Genomic DNA, 12,580 nt, shown 5'->3' on the forward strand with positions numbered 1-12,580 from the left:
ATAATGGTTAATTGGGAACAGGGAATGAGGACAACTTTTTAATGTGCATGAGGTTTCCTCTGGTTCAGAGGCATATCACTTGCCCACCGTGCATGGGGTCCTGGGTTCAATCCACAGCACTGACAAAGCAACATGGGTATAGAGTTTCAGTATTACAAGATAATGTTTTTAGGATCTGTTACCAAACAAGATATTAGCACTACTTGAGTGTGAATTATGTAACACCACTGAACCAGAACTGAAAGTGGCTGAGAAATCCAACTATATGTTACATTATGTGTACTAATCACAATTTCTTTTTTTTCCATAATTCTATTGAGAAACAAATAACAATGAGATAGTTTCAAATCAAATTGGTATGACAGTTTCAATAATTAACACATTGCATACTCTCTTCCTAGTGGTTATTTGCTGTACAAGATGCAGACATGATATCCTATTTACAAACACCATTAGAACAAATCCCTCTATTCATTGAGAGAATGTAACTGTATATCTATCCTAACCATTTTGAATACACAGATACAAAATGGACATTCATCTGTATTCCCTTTTTTGTTTAGTTGTGTCATTTGAATATTATAGGTGTGTTAACTGAGCAAAATATACTAAAAGAGTCCAGTAGTCCATAATAGTATTGGGTCTTCTGCTTGACTGGCAGTGTCAGAAATTGTTGAGCTGAGTCCCCTACAGCTCAACATAACAGCATGGCTTTACTTCTTATACTTCCTTTTCATACTTTTCTGCTGGATGGTTAAGACCAAGATAAAGCAAGACCTATGCAACAAGAGTTGTAGCTTTTGGGTCTGATAAGGTCAGTGAAATCCCCTCAGGATTTTTCCTGAGATCCTGTACCTCAGATTGTAGATCCTTTGTCAGTGTCAGCCATGTGGATGAGTCACGGCCATTGCTTGGCCAATGTGCTCTCTGTGAAAGCCTGAGAGAATGTCTTCTCCCCATGTGACTCTCCTTAGGCACACTCTACACCACCAATACTTTCTTCTTTGGCCCCATAATTTCCTTGATCAGAAAATTTGGGACACTAGTGAGTTATATCATCACAGTTTCTAAAAAGATTTGCTTGGAACTTCTCCCGCTCTCTCCCTCTCTCCCTCTCTCCGTCTCTCTGTCCCTCTGTCTCTCTGTCTGTCTGTCTGTCTCTCTGTCTCTGTCTCTGTCTCTGTCTCTCTCTCTCTCTCTCTCTCTCTCTCTCTCTCTCTCTCTCTCTCTCTCTGACTCTGTCTCTCTCTCTCTGTTCTCTCCCTTCCCCCTTTCTTTTTCTCTCCGTCTGTCTGTCTCTCTGTCTTTCTGCCTTTCTATCTCTCTGTCTCTCTCTTTCTCTCTTCCTCACTCTCATTGCCCCTGAAATTCACCATCTCAGATATTCTGGGAAAACATCACTGTCATCACAGCATTAATATCTAAAACTTCAGGGCACTTAAATCTGTACTATCACTCTATTGCTTTGTTTCTGTTACTCTACTTCATACCTATCCGCTCCGAGTACATAGCAAGGCACAACCGACCGGTGCAAATTTAGTTTCTTCTTGAGTGAAGACAGAGGGCATGAATATGACTCACTGTCAGCCTATGTGACAGCCTGGAATCTTTAGGAAAACAACAGTTATTTTTTAAATTCCTACTAGTTGAACTTTTCTTTATAATGACTCAGTTATAGATGCTGGTGTTTTGTTGAGACAAATTCTACTTTGAGCTCAATAACTTCATAGCAGACTGCAGCTCCATGAATTCTTACAGCTAAGTAGCAGGTTCCTTGTTAAACAATGACAAACATGATATTTTTTCATTCCTCACTATGAAGTTATGAAAAAGGTATTACCATTACTAACCCTAATTTATTAATTAGAAGATTAAAATTAAGAGAGAGTCAACAGTTTGCCCAATGTTACACAGGCAAATCTTAATTCATCTGACTACAATCTCTATGCTGAGTCCAGAGCTTTACAGAAACTCATATTTAACTTAGTTTTCACACCACAAAACAAGACTACACATTTCAAGTTAAACAGAAGACCCAATGCTATTATGGGCTACTGGACTCTTTTAGAATATTTTGTTGAGTTTACACACCTATAATATTCAAATAACGGAACTTAACAAAAAAAGGTGGGATACCGATGAATGTCCATTTTGTATCTGTGTATTCAAAGTGGTTGGGATAGATATATAGTTACATTCTCTTAATGAATAGAATGATTTGTTCTAATGGTGTTTGTAAATAGGATCTCAAGTCCGCATCTTGTACAGCAATTAACCACTAAGAAGACTGTATGCAGTGTCTTAATTATTGAAACTGTCCTAGTGATTTGATTTGAAACTGCCTCACTGCTATTTGTTTATCAATAAAATTATGAAAAAAATAAAAAACAAGACTACAATTTCCTGAATATATTTTTTGTTTTTGTTTGCTTCTACAGTTTTTTGTCTTGTTTTGTTGAGACAAGGTCTTGCTGTGCAGTCCTGGCTGGTCTTGAACTTACCGTATAGACCAAGCTGACCTCAAACTTGGAAAAAGCCTTCTGCCTCAGCTTCCCAACTGCTGGAATTACAACTATATGCCACCATGGCCGACATCCTGAGTGTATTTTTAAGCACCCTCACATGCTTGTCAATTTGTTGCCACTTCTTAATCCATTCAATAGCGTTGTTTGGGGCACTAGAAGTACAATGATAATCAAAACACTCTCCTATTCTTGTGGAACTTACAGTCTAGTCGAAATTAAGGGTTATGGTATCCTGGACTCAGAAGAAAAATTGTCACAATATGGTAACTGGACAAGTGGCACAAGACAGAAAGCTGGGGTATTTTGCTGTATGAGAAAAAGCAATCACTCTGTGAAGAACAGTTTTTTTCTCTATTTCCATTTGTATTACTATTTACAAATTCAACTCACCTAAGTTACATGAGTTTTCACAAATACATCCTAGGATACTTAGGCATATATGAGTATGTATGGTTTTTTTACAAACTTTTCCTTTACAATGCATACATTGTATTTTTTCAGATTTCTTCTTCAGGTGGGATTAAAACTTTGATCATTACCCCCCGAGTGCCCTAGCTCCCTTCCTTTACTATTTGCTTGTCTTTCATGACCTTAAAAAAACTATAAGGCCTGAAGACAGGTTTTCACAGAACATGAAGCAACTAGAAACATAGCCAGGGACTTAACAACCCAAAATTTATTTTCTCATCAAAACAAATTTACATAAATATTACAATCTCTGAGAAGAAAAACCTGAAGTGAATCATGTATAAGTTTTCAAGTCTTCAAACTTCAAAGTTGCCAACTGGGCAAACTTCATGCCCCATTAAATGTGCAGACTCAAAAGTCCTGGATTTATCCTTGCTTTATTTAATAAGGGTTGATTAGCTTCGCAATTAAGCTATATGGTTCTTAGGCTTTGCTCAGGAAAAGTACCCATCTACTTACTGCCACTTACAGAGTCTTGCTTTCGGTATAATAGACCTTTCTGTTAGTTTCAATTGGAAAGAACAGACAATATCTCACAGCACCATTTAACACAAGCTCAATCTATGAGTACACCAAGGAACCAGCAAGCCTCTCAGTCTTCAGTTAATGAATCAAAGTTTAAGGCGACAAATTGGCTCGCTGAGGCAAAATAGTTAATTAACTTTTAGTCAGAAATATTCATCCTGCTTTCCTGGCATAAACAAGTCTCATAAACTCTGTTTACTCACTCAAGTGTTTTTCTCCTCTTCCACATCCCTAGGCATCATTCAAGGCTCTCAATACATCATGTCAGAGAAGCTTCATAATTTTAATCCAATTTTTTATGTTTTCAGCCTCCAAGACCAAAAGAAAAAAAGGAAAAATGCATCTCATCATGAATTTGGGATCGGTAAACAGTGGAATATAAAGTATAAAAAGCAAAATTGAAAGAAATAAGAACTTTCAACATTAAATTCTATAGCCTCTGTGACTTTGGATGCAAATTGAATCAGATTTTGTATTTCTTAAAGTAAACACATTAATTCCAAAGGTGAGTTTCACTATTAATCCTGTCAGGAAAAGCTACAAACTAATGTAACTCTAGCTGGTATGCCCAATTAGTCAAGAGGTTTAATGGCAATCACCCCAGAGCTTCTTGCCTCTGGTACTTTACAGATGCGCCTTTTCCTTAAAAACATTTGAAATGCGAGCTAATAAGAAACCATGCCAACAGCTTTGATGAATACATACCTGAGCAGCCAATGCATTACATACTCCCTAGCCAATCTTCCAAAGTCACCTTCTTCTAATTTCCCCCCAATTATATTTCCTTGGGGACAACACTCATATTTTCACTGAGAACAGCATCTATTTATTATCTTCTGTCATAGGCCTGTGTTTTCCGAAGGAGGACCGTCTGCTGGAGTGAATGCTTCTATTTAATATCTGCTGACAGAAAATGCTGGGAAATGTTGATCTTTACGGTATCGCTGTGAAGTTTACTTTTCTCCTTCTCTTGGTATCTCTGTGCCAGATTTCTTAAACCTCAAGCCATCATCAATTTACGAGATGGTTTTTCCAACAGTAAATTATAGCGTCACAAACTGAGTAAATGGTGGCCCAGAAATAGTGCTCAGTATTGAAGTGACTCATTCGTAAGCGCATGAAAGTCGGATTCATGCTTTTCTATATGCATTTAGAGACAGACTGTGCTAGAGAAACCTAACCCTACCTAAAGAGTGACGTTCTCAAAGTTTATTTGAAATAACATATTTCCCCACAAGTAAGCTAAACATATTTTTGCTGCATATAAGTATTTAACTTACACAAGTTAAATCTTTTCCCCATGAAAACCAATCCTAAGCAAGATTGATATTGTTTATGGAACAAACAGTTGCTGGATTCCTACAAGGTACCAGATGAGATTCTATGAGCCAGGTGTGCTGCAATGAATAACACAGAGTGCTATCTTCATGTATTTACAAGGTAATGAGACAGGCTTTATTTTTGTAAGAAATTCAAACCAATTTTTCCTTGAGAGTCTAAGTGTATATTCTTCACTCTACTGCCAGAATCCTCAGATGCCTCTACCTACCTACCACCTTCTGAACACCTTGAGCAAAGACGGTCCTACATACAATTCCAGTGCAGAGTGCCTAGTGCACGGAGCGCTCTGGTGAAGCCGAGAGCCTGCCTGCCCAAGACCGGAGAGCTGAGAGAAGCAAGCATAGGTAGCTTTCCTGAAGGAGACGACAGCATGCACAAGCCGTGAAAGATGGGGAGAATTAATTAAGTCACTGAATTGCCAGTGATGTAGCTTCCAGTCCAATAGCAACAATAGGATGTCGAAACTTGTCAGAAAATAGAAATTATGGGTTCCATCCAAAAAGGATAGCATGAGAATCTCTGGGAACAGAAGTCTAAGTTTTATCAAGTCTTCAAGGTGGTATAGACTTAGAAACTACTAAGATAACATGTAAGGAAAGTTTTTGGGCAATAGAGCAGGAAATTTTTTCAGGCAGTAAATTATGCAACCATGGAACGTAGTTGTATTAGTTCTTGAAGCTGCTCAAAATGTTGGATGGTACCAGCTCACAGCTGTACTCTTCTCCTAGGAATTGTTCTCAGTTTTTAAAAGAGAGCTTACCTGGGAATGCTTGAGGAGCTGTGCCCTCTCCAAAAAATGCTCTATAGCCAATAAATGATCAATGTGGAGGTATAAAAGGCCAGTCCATACACTCCAGATAGAACGACCTTGTGGTTTGCCTTGTGCCCCAGAGTGCCCCAAAAGAGCAGCTGAGCCCACCTTTGCCTGGTTCCTTGTGATGTCCTATCTTTTTTCTCTCATTTCCCTCTAAAGTTTGCCCTAAAGCAGTCCTACAATACATCACTAGTGCAAGAATCCCCAGCTGAGACTTTTTTCAGAGAACGCAGCCCCAGCCAGGAGTCTACAGAGTAAGAATGAATGTGCCCAGCATCAGGAGGTTTGTGCTGGTGAAGCAGACAGCATACCTCAGGGAAACATGGAAGAGCGGGTGACATGAGTGGGAAGGGAAGGCCCAGGTATAGAGTTCTTAGGATGGTAATCTGTAAAAATAGGAAAATACTTCTACATTTATACATACTGAATTTCTCTTTGTGTGAAGTACTGGTGTGGGCGGGCAACAGAAATCATTCAGACTGTCAGCGTGCATTGCCAGGATAACATCTTCACTATTTAAATTTAATAATATTTTATGTTCCCAAATGCCCAATAACTGCAGAATGGATAAAGAAGATGTGGCATTTTTACACAATGGAATATTACTCAGCTATAAAAAAATAAATTCAGGGCTTTTTTAGATGAAGTTTTTTTATTTTAAAAAATGGACATTATATTACTTTTTTTTTCAAAGTTTTATTGATAAACAGCAATGAGACAGTTTCAAATCAAATCGGAAGTACAGTTTCAACAAATAATACACTGCATATATTCTTCTTAGTGGTTAATTGCTGTACAAGATGCAGACTTGTGATCCTATTTACAAACACCCTTAGAACAAATCATTCTATTAATTAAGAGAATGCAACTATATATCTATCCCAACCTCTTTGAATACACAGATACAAAATGGACATTCATCGGTATACCCCATTTTTTCTAAGTTACATTATTGAATATTCATTATATTACTTTTAGCCTCTGAAAAATAATTTAATTTCCAGTGTTTTACTTGTTTAAATACAAAGCCCTGCTAAAGTTCTTTTGGAGTCTGATATTTACATCTTAAATTTGAACCATAAATGCTCAAGTTTCCATATAAACCACTGCGAAAGTCACTGACTGCATATTCCATAAAAGGTTTTTTCTTTCTACGTTCAAGATTTTATGTTAATTTAGCTGGATGTGGTGACACATGCATGTAACTGCAGCACTCATGAGGTCAAAACAGGAGGATCCCTGCAAGCTGGAGGCTAGCCTGGGCTACAAAGTGAATTCAAAGCCAGAATGAACTGCACAATGAAAACCTATTCCAAAAAAATACCAAAAACAAACAAAAAAAACCCCAAATATTTAGGTTTATTATAGACTATGTTTGAGTGTTTGAGCATGGACATCAGCCATGCATCACAAAATACTTCCAAAGTGCTCTTGATCTAGGAACTTTACAAAAGCTTCTCAGTTTTGTCAAATGGTTTTGCAACATATTAGTGCTTATTTAAGAACCTGGACCCTGGCTCATATAAGCACTTTGCATTCATAGATTACTCCCTCTGACGGGTATTCAGAAGCATTTTATGTCATGACTTCTGAGGCTACAGGAAAAGGGGACTCTGGTAAACCAAGTCTTCAACATCCACACCATTGGTTGATGCCACTTCTCCGGCTTGCAGTGCAGTTACTAGGTACCACGTTTGATTCTGCAAAATTCTGTTTACATCTTCTCAGATTCTACATCTGGCCAGATTCTTAGATTAGCTTCTCAGCTCTGCTCTGTTGACAAACAAGACTTCATTTTACAGGACTGACAACCCTAGCATCTTTCAGAAGCATTCGCTTCCACATCTTTGATTAAATTAATGGTATGCTGTGAATTTATTACTTTCAAAAGTGTCCTTAATCAACTCTGGCTGTGATGTATTTGTCTCTGATGTACTCTTGAAAATTCTTTGTTTTTCCTGTCCTTGGAGAAAAACCTGACACACCAAGGATTTTCCTCCAGGACACACTTCTAATCCACATCAAAATTAAGGTCATCAGTAAGGTTGCACCCAGGAGCTGCATTAAAGTTTTCCCCACTCTTTTTGGTATTTCAATGTATTCAGTAAGTTTTTTCTTTCCAGCAAAGATCCCGACTTGCCAGTGATGGTTAATTTGAGTCCTTTGGCAATCAAGTCATGGAACAGCCAAACAAGGTACTTTAATGACCCTTGAGGGTGATATAGAAGGATTTGTTGAGAAGGTTCCAGAGTGCTGGGATTCCAGGTATGTGCTACTGAGCAATTTCTCCACATCTTCACTAACATTTATTTTCCTTTTTAGAGGCACTGTAGTAGAAAGGATGTGCTAACTCCTTATACTGTTATTCTTATTTTGTCTTTTTGAAGCACTACGTAGTACAGGCTGGCCTTGAACACACAGCACTCCTCCTGCCTCAGCCTCAGAAGTGCTGGGATTACAGAGCTGCCACACCTGGCTCTCGTTATGGATTTGATATGCATTTTCCTGATGCTTTGCATGAAGCATCTTTTCATGTGCAACTGGCCATTTTTTAATAGTTTTTTTTCTTCTTGTGAAAACTGCTCACACATTTTCAGAACTCATGTGTATTTCTCAGTTCTAAAGGAGTTGTTTCATTGTGCTTTTCTTTGCTCTGACACTTAGGCTCCACTTTGGTCTGAAGTTGTGCCCGAGTACTGTACACACTAACAATTTGACTTGATTTTGAGCCTTCCATTAAGCCTAACTGCAACAAAACATGAATATGTGGAAATCCTTGAGAAGAATGCTAGAGTTAAGATCTTGCTAATGCAAGTGCTTTTTCTAACTCCTTTAGCTGATATTGCCTTGGGTAATCATCATCCGGATTGTATTCTCTTCTGTGGTGCTCTTATTTCTTTTGAATTCTTCCTTTGCCCAGTTCTTCAGGTATTTGTGGTCAGACACGTCTGGAAATTGCCAAATTGCTTACAAAATCCTTCTGTAGGGGAAGAGAACTTGCTGCCTTCTCAGGAACTGCTTCAGCATCAGCATGCAGGGGGTAAGAGGGAGGCAGCCATCTAAAGCTGAGAAGGATTTTTTTGGCTGGCTCAGGCTGCCTTAAGGGTGGGTCTGGTAAGGCATGTGGAGCTGGGGATCAAACCACAGTCCCCTGCACCTGACTGACTTTGCCCAAGCAGGCTCTAAACAACTGAGCTAACCCACAAGACCCCTAAATTCAGGGTTTTTATAGATAAATGGATGCAACTAGAGACTCTTGGTAAGTGAAATAAACCAGACTCACATGTGCAAACATCATATTATCTCACTAGTATGAGAACCCGAAAGAATAGATGAAACCTAAAAGGTACAGCAGGTACTGTGAAAAGGAAATAATTTATTTAATGTGAAGGAAACGGTGGGATAGAAAAAGGACAAAATAAGGGGAAAAGATATGTATATATATGTAGAATAATTTGGATAATTGTACTGCAGATCTCTGCTGGTCTTTTGAAAGGAGAAGTTAATGCTTAAAATTATTTTCTTTTTATTCTTATTTTTTCTTTTTAATTTCTCATAACTTTTTCTTGTTGTTCTTTTGTTTTGTTTTTAACCAATTTTGCACACTTATATCTGGTAACCTAAACAACCTAATTTAAAGACAAGAGAATATCATGCAATGCAACTATTGTTGAATTCCTATTACTTTGTTTAGTGAAATTTTGTATCATTTCTAATGCTTTTTTTTTATTAGTTTGTATTCTTTAAAAAATAAAACATATCCCCTCAGGATTTACCCTGAAGCCCTGTACCGCAGTTTGTAGATCCTTTGTCAGTGTCAGCCATGTGGAAGGCTCACAGCCATTGCTTAACCAATTTGCTCTCTGTGAAAGCCTGAATGTTTTTCTCTCCATGTGACTCTCCTTAGGTACACTCTACATCATTGATCTCTTTGCTCTGTAGCCGCATAATCTCCTTCATCAGAAAATTTGGGACACAACTGAATTACAGGATGTTACAGTATAGGGTCATTCTTATGTCCTGAGTCCTCACTGACCTTGAATGGATAGGGCCAAAATGTTGGCTGTCCTTGCAGCCCTTTTTTTTCTCTAATTTTTGGTCTGCAAACTTAAGTTGTTAACCCTCCAAAAGAGAAACTTAATAATATTGTTACCCTATAACATAGGTAGTTGAGCTTACTCTCACTATCTGTCTGAATATCAAACATCTTAGGCATAACATGGAGCAGGTATTTCCCATCAAGTATTAATTTGTTAAACTTTAAATCCCTACAGAATGTGAAGGAAAAAATTTTAAAATGTATTTTAAAAGAATATGAGTAAACAATTATCTTGTCAGATACAAAAGTTACATTTCTTGTAATATATAGGTCTTGTCTTATCTTCGTCTTAACCATCCAGCAGAAAAGTATAAAAACAAGGTATAAAGAATAAAGCCATATTAATATGCTGAGCTGTAAAAGGCTCAAGTCAACAACTTCTGACATTGCCAGTCCTACTGATAACCCACTACTATTATGAACTACTGGATTATATTGGATTATTTTGTTGAATTCATGCACCTACAGTATTTACCAGGCAGGTGCTTATTCTACTGAGCTACCTCCCTGTCTGTACCTACAATATTTAAATGGCAATGGAATACCCATCTTTGACAAAACTAAACAAAAAAAAAGGATATAAATAAAGGACCATTCTGTATCTATATATACAAAATAGTTAGGATAGATACAAAACTACTTTCTCTTAATTCAATGAGAAGAAAGATTTGTACTAATAGTGTTTAGACAAGATATCATGTTTGCATCTTTTACTATGAATAACTATTACAAAAACAACGATATGCAATGTACTAATTATTATAACTGTCCTATTAACCTGTTTTAAAACTGTCTCATTGCTATTTTTAAATAAAATTTAAAAAATAAAACAGTAAAAAAATAAAAAGAACCATAATATTTTATGTTCTACCAGGGATCAGAAATAAAGAGATTCCAAATTCAAGCCACAGAGATGAAGGACCATATGACCTTTTTTAGAGATAGGTTTTTAGAGATCCAGAAGGCAATGGAGAACTGGAGAAGTAAGGAGCATGCAGGTCCTCAGGTACAAACTGAAGGGCAGTGCTCTGGCAGGAGGCAGCAGCATTTTTCCTCCTTGCTCCCCACCTTCAGCTCCTTGTTTCCTTAGCCCATGTGTGGCCCGGTGCTAACAGGTAAGGTCGTGTTTATGAGCTGAGAAAATACAGTGGTCATACACATTCTTTCGTCCAAGATTGTGGGCTTTCCTTTCAGCTTGTAATGGCTACTTATTCCCCTCACCTTGATGGGCTAAGGGATGCCTAGAGAACTGGTGGATATCATTTCTGCAGGTGCCTGTGGGTTGTTGCAGGATAAGGCTGGCATTTGAATATAGAATGAGTGGAGGAGATACTCTCTCAGAAACGTGGGGAAAATCCAATCCACTGTAGGCTCAGAAAGAACAAAGAGGCACAAGAAGGGCAAAGTTCCTTCCCCTTGAACTGGGGCTTCTGTCTTCTTCTGCTGTCTCAGGTAAGACCTCTTGCTTTCAGGCTATGGATTCAGACTGAAGTGTTCCACCATCTTTCCTGAGTCCTCACCCTGGCATCACAATGTGGCTCTTCCCAGCCTCCATATGCTCATAAACCAGTTCTTGTAATAAATGTCCCAGGATGTGTTCAGTTCTGTACCTGCTGCTGCTTTTGGATATCTGGAGGACCCTGTCTGGTGTTGCTGCTCCATCAGTGATCACTTCTAACTGGGCCCTTTCCAGCTTGCTGTAGTGCAGTATGGGAACTCTTCAACACTCTGAGCTTCTCCTTTTCCCTAGGTGCTTCCATCAGCACCCACTTCTGAGGATGTTTTAAGGGTTTTTTGTTTATTTGTTTGTTTGTTTGTTTGTTTTTTGATTTTTTTTTTCAGAACCGGGGATTGAACTCAGACCCTTGCGCTGGCCAGGAAAGTGCTTATTCTACTGAGCCACCTCCCCAGCCCCGAGGGTTTGTTGTTTTTGTTGTCATTTGCTTGTTTGTTTTCCTATTAACACAAGGTAAAAATAGACCAAGGAAATGATATCAATCTGTGAGATATGAATTGAATATCCACCACTAGTAACTCTAGCAAAGAGGGGCCTTCTGACCCACTGCCATAGATCTTGAAAATAGAAATGACTTCAGATTCTATGGCTCTCCCCCCCCATTTATGTGTTTGGTACAGGGTCTCACTATACAGCTGGAACTAATAGTGATCCTCCTGTTTTCAGCCTCCCCACTGCTGAGATTACAGGCATGCGCCACCATGCCCAGACTAGGTCACTGGATCAACAAGCCCTGGGACATGGCATGCAGGACCAGGGATCGAATCCTGATCCCTGAGCTTGCCAAAGCAGTTGCTTAGTCTACTGAGCTATCTTGCCAGCCCTCAGAGTCTATGGCTCTTGCACTGTCACAGATGGAAAATGAATTTCCTGACTCTATGAAGACCCTCACAATACAGACAGCACTGACCATGGAGTAAGACTTATTTCATTTCTGAACTTAGCAATGCCTAACACCAAATTCAGAATTTCAAAACCTTTGTCATTAGATTCAACAGAAAACTAATATAAAATGCCTTATTGTTTTAGATAGAATAACTAGCATGTCATCTTCTTCTAGGCTTTACTCTTTTTTTTTGTAATTCTATATAGTTTTTTATTATGTAGTAACATATAAAAGTGGTATCTCTCAATGTTAACATTTTTTACATGGTTTTATAAATGACAGCTATTTTTATTTATAGTTTATTACAAATCCATTGAACAGTCTGGAATTTACGGAACCAGAGAGCAAGATCATGAAAAGTGGTTCAATAGCAAAAATTAGAAGTAAAATGTTCTATTTTACTTTA

The 12,580-nt window shown here is 38.1% G+C and overlaps 1 pseudogene; it reads right to left on the reverse strand.

Moving 5' to 3' along the window:
- Window positions 1-8,467: 8,467 nt before the first annotated feature.
- LOC101562494 lies at window positions 8,468-8,732 on the reverse strand (annotated as a pseudogene).
- Window positions 8,733-12,580: the final 3,848 nt, after the last annotated feature.

This window comes from Octodon degus, unplaced genomic scaffold, assembly GCF_000260255.1.
Source record: "Octodon degus isolate 3935 unplaced genomic scaffold, OctDeg1.0 scaffold00099, whole genome shotgun sequence".
In the NCBI taxonomy this organism is placed as follows: Eukaryota; Metazoa; Chordata; class Mammalia; order Rodentia; family Octodontidae; genus Octodon; species Octodon degus.